We start from the raw sequence: 5321 nt of genomic DNA, 5'->3' as shown, positions 1-5321 counted from the left end.
CGGTGGGGTGTGGGAGGGTTTGGGGGGAAATGGCGCCAAAGGGGGTGCGGAGGGGGGGGGGTGCTTTGTGCCACCGACAGGTGGGCCAGGAGCGGACAAGCGCGCGCGTCCCGCCCGTCCACGTGCTATCCGTTTCACCCCAAAATCGGTGCAAACTTGGGCCGGGATGGGTTGAAAGCGGACACAAAACAGACAAAAGTCCGTTTGATCCCGTGCGCTTGCCTATCTTGTTCGTCCGTTTTACCCAAAACGGATGCGGGCGGACAGGATGGGTTCGCGCGGTGGAGTTGGCCTAATGCATGCTCGGTGTAGATGGTCGCAACGGGTAGCGGCGTTCCTTCAGGCACCACCGACACTATTGTGGAACATGGGCAGAGCTTGGAGATGATCTTCCGGGCAGGGCTTGGGGATGTGGGTAGCAAAGTAAACCATGGGTGAACTAGTCTAGCGTAGGTGTCGGCTACTCCCATCTAATATATATGCGTTGATGACAGAGGAACAAAACCACTTTTTGGCTAGGGTGTCCCTAGTCACAGCACATTCGTTAGATGAGGGGGGCCTGAGTTGGTATGCCCCCCTAATATTATCTTTTATCCTCTCGGCATTGAGCCTTTAGATCAATTGTAACATTCTTCCCCTTGATCGTTAGGGTCAATAAATTTTACCAATTTTTCAGAGCAATAATGTACCAAAGTAAGGTATTACAATAGCCAATGAAATGCCATTAAACATCAATCCTTATAGCTCACGTCCTATTTCCAAATGAAAATACATTACTTTATGGGGAGTGGTTCATACTAGGGATCCCATAATTCCAGGAGCATGAGACCTTCAATAATCCCATACTTGTCGTACTAAGATGTTTAACATTTATAATTTGATCATGGATTCTTATATTTCACAACATGATACTTTATGTCAATGTCTTTGGCAGCAACACTTGACTTGTTGTTGTTGCACGCATAGAAAACTGCAGGTTCATTATTGCAGTACACTGTCGGTGGTTTGGAAATTTTGTCTGATACGTCTCCGACGTATCTGAATTTTTTGAAGTTTTCATGTTATATTTACGTCATTTACTAATGTTTTTGGCATAATATTTATTTGAGTAACATATTAATCCAGTGCTAAAGGCCAGTTCCTTTTTTCTACTTTTTTTTGGAAACGTAGGTCAAAACTCCGAGGAGCTGTAACGCGCTGAATTTTTTTTGTGAGTTATTTTTGGGAATTTTTGGAATTTTGGGTGAAGCAATCAACACAAAAAACATCCCCGAAGGCCCCAGAAGGGCACGGGCCATTCTTTCGCCGCAAGATAGCTAATTTCTGAAAAAAAATATGTGTAAAACATTCAGCCTGGTTAGAGTTATGGATCTCCATCTTCAGGAGCCATGAGGCCATGGACCATAGGGGGAATCCTCTCCCCATTTGGGGGAGAGGCCAAGGAAGAGCAAGAATGAGGGGGCCTCTCCCCCCCCCCCTCTCTCTCTCTAGGTGGTGCTGGAGCACCATGGGGGGAACCATCATCACAGTGACCATCTCCATCAGCTTCATTGTCTTCAACACCTCCATCACCTTCCTCCCTTTTTATTCGGCAGTCCACTCTCCCGCATCTCACTGTAATCCCCTATTTGGACATGGTTTTTGATGCTATAAATTATTATCCAACAATTTGCCACATTGCTATTATGTCTAAGTAGATTATTTTTTCTATGGCTTAATTGGTGATCATAATTGGTTTGAGTTGCATGTTCTATTTTGTTGTTGTCCTTTGGCGCCCATCATATGAGCGCATGTATATGGATTACAATTCAATATGTGATTATTTGCTTATGGTGGGTTCCGGGAGGGATTGAAACCTGTACCCCAAGTTGTGAGTCGTTGCATATGGGATGAAGAGGGCAATTTATCTTAAGGTCATAGTTGAGTTTGCCTTAATGAACTTGTTCGTATTTGTGGATATTTGCTAATAGTTCTAATCATAAGTGCATAAAAATCCAAGAAAGAAATAGTATGTTAGCAGAGGCCTCTCCCACATATAAAACTACAATGACGATTATCGTTCTGTTATCAATTGCCTCCCAAAATAAGAGTCTCTACCTTAGTACAACTTTGTACTAAAGTTAGTCCAAAGTCAAGACACTTATTTCGGGATGGAGGGAGTATTAGGATAGGAAATACCATAATAATTTTCTTGAAACATCGTGACTACGCAAACAAGATAACAAGCAAGCAAAGAAGTAAACAAGAAAAATGCAAAACGGAAATATTTTTGTATTTTTTAAAACTTTTTAGAAGTGGGGGAGATGAAAACGAGCGGCAAATGGCAAACAAAGTAAATGCAAGAAGATAGAAGTTTATGCATAGGTACTTGATAGATGTTGATGATGTCTCCCCGGCAACAACACCAGAAATTATTCCTGCTACTTGTGAGCTGCGTTGGGATTTCCTCGAACAGGAGAGGATGATGCAGTACAATAGAGGTAAGTATTTCCCTCAGTTATGAAACCAAGTTTACCAATCCAGTGGGAGAACCAAGCAACACTATGTAAACAGTACCTGCACACAAACAACAAATACTTGCAACCAACACGTGGAGGGGTTGTCAATCCCTCAAGGTTACAAGCAATATTAAATTGTATAGTTTTTGATAGATAGATCTGAAAAAAATAAAAAAGAAAAAAAATAAAAGAAAATTGCAGCAAGGTATTTTTATTTTTAATTTATGATAAAAAATAGACCCGGGGGCCATAGTTTTCACTAGAGGCTCCCTCTCGAGAAAATAGCATACGGTGGGTAAAAAAATTACTGTTGGGCAATTGATAGAAAAGCAAATAATTATGACGATATCCAAGGCAATGATCATACATAGGCATCACATCCAAGATTAGTAGACCAAAACGAGTATGCATCTACTACTATTACTCCACACATCGACCGCTATCCAGCATGCATCTAGTGTATTAAGTTCATGACAAAACAGAGTAATGCTCTAATCAAGATGACATGATGCTGACATGATAGACTCATGTATTAATAAACCCCATCTTTTTACCCTTAATTGCAACGATACATACGTGTCATGTCCCTTTCTATCACTAGGATTGACCACCGCAAGATCGAACCCATTACAAAGCGCGTCTTCCCATGGCAAGATAAATCAATCTATTTGGCCAAACCAAACCAATAAACCAGAGAAAAAAATACGATGCTATATTAGTCATACATAAAAGAGTTCGAAGAAAACTCAAATAATGTTCATGGATAGATCTGATCATAAACTCACAATTCATTGGATCCCAACAAATAAACAACAAAAAAGAATTGCATCAGATAGAACTCCAATAACATCAAGGAGAACATTTATTGAAGAACATCGAGAAAGAAGAATGAAGGAAATATGCCATATAGGCAATAATAAAGTTGTTATTTTATATTTCCTTATATCATGATAAATGTTTATTATTCATGCTAGAATTGTATTAACTGGAAACTTGATACATGTGTGAATACATAGACAAAACACAGTGTCCCTAGTAAGCCTCTACTAGACTAGCTCGTTAATCAAAGATGGTTAAGTTTCATAACCATAGACATGTGTTGTTGATACGTCTCCAACGTATCTATAATTTTTGATTGTTCCATGCTATTATATTATCTGTTTTGGATGTTTAATGGGCTTTATTATACACTTCTATATTATTTTTGGGACTAACCTATTAACCGAAGGCCTAGTGCAAATTGCTATTTTTTGGCCTATTTCAGTGTTTCGCAGAAAAGGAATATCAAACGGAATCCAAACGGAATGAAACCTTCGGGAGAGTGATTTTTGGAACAAACGTGATCCAGGAGACTTGGAGTGGACGTCAAGAAAGAAGCGAGGAGGCCACGAGGCGGGGAGGCACGCCTGTCCCCCTGGGCGCGCCCCCCACCCTTGTGGGCCCCTCGCAGCTCCACCGACCTACTTCTTCCTCCTATATATACCCATATACCCCGCAAACATCAAGGAGCACAATAGATCGGGAGTTCCATCGCCACAAGCCTCTATACCCACAAAAAACCAATCGGGACCCTGTTTTGGCACCCTGCCGGAGGGGGGGATCCCTCATCGGTGGCCATCTTCATCATCCCAGTGCTCTCCATGATGAGGAGGGAGTAGTTCACCCTTGGGGCTGAGGGTATGTACCAGTAGCTATGTGTTTGATCTCTCTCTCTCTCTCCCTCTCGTGTTCTTGATTTGGCACGATCTTGATGTATCGCGAGCTTTGCTATTATAGTTGGATCTTATGATGTTTCTCCCCCTCTACTCTCTTGTAATGGATTGAGTTTTCCCTTTGAAGTTATCTTATTGGATTGAGTCTTTAAGGATTTGAGAACACTTGATGTATGTCTTGCATGTGCTTATCTGTGGTGACAATGGGATATCACGTGATCTACTTGATGTATGTTTTGGTGATCAACTTGTGGTTCAGTGAGCTTGTGAACTTATGCATAGGGGTTGCCACACGTTTTCGTCTTGACTCTTCGGTAGAAACTTTGGGGCACTCTTTGAAGTACATTGTGTTGGTTGAATAGATGAATCTGAGATTGTGTGATGCATATCGTATAATCATGCCCACGGATACTTGACGTGACATTGGAGTATCTAGGTGACATTAGGGTTTTGGTTGATTTGTGTGTTAATGTGTTATTCTAGTACGAACTCTATGATAGATCGAACGGAAAGAATAGCTTCGTGTTATTTTACTACGGACTCTAATAGATCGATCACAAAGGATAACTTTGAGGTGGTTTCGTACCCTACAATAATCTCTTCGTTTGTTCTCCGCTATTAGTGACTTTGGAGTGACTCTTTGTTGCATGTTGAGGGATAGTTATATGATCCAGTTATGTTATTATTGTTGAGAGAACTTGCACTAGCGAAAGTATGAACCCTAGGCCTTGTTTCCTAGCATTGCAATACCGTTTACGCTCACTTTTATCATTAGTTACCTTGCTGTTTTTATATTTTCAGATTACAAATACTCATATCTACCATCCATATTGCACTTGTATCACCATCTCTTCGCCGAACTAGTGCACCTATACAATTTACCATTGTATTAGGTGTGTTGGGGACACAAGAGACTCTTAGTTATTTGGTTGCAGGGTTGTTTGAGAGAGATCATCTTCATCCTACACCTCCCACAGATTGATAAACCTTAGGTCATCCACTTGAGGGAAATTTGCTACTTTCCTACAAACCTCTGCACTTGGAGGCCCAACAACGTCTACAAGGAGAAGGTTGTTTAGTAGACATCAAGCTCTTTTCTGGCGCCGTTGCC

At 41.2% G+C, this 5321-nt stretch overlaps 1 pseudogene; it reads right to left on the bottom strand.

Moving 5' to 3' along the window:
* LOC123039399 (uncharacterized) overlaps positions 1 to 432 on the bottom strand; it is a 59051-nt pseudogene extending 58619 nt beyond the window's left edge.
* Between the last annotated feature and the right edge of the window lie 4889 nt (positions 433 to 5321).

The sequence above is a fragment of the Triticum aestivum genome, chromosome 2B, assembly GCF_018294505.1.
Source record: "Triticum aestivum cultivar Chinese Spring chromosome 2B, IWGSC CS RefSeq v2.1, whole genome shotgun sequence".
Lineage (NCBI taxonomy): Eukaryota > Viridiplantae > Streptophyta > Magnoliopsida > Poales > Poaceae > Triticum > Triticum aestivum.
Note: the sequence above shows the minus strand (reverse complement) of the source record. Positions and strands in the feature narration are given on the sequence as shown.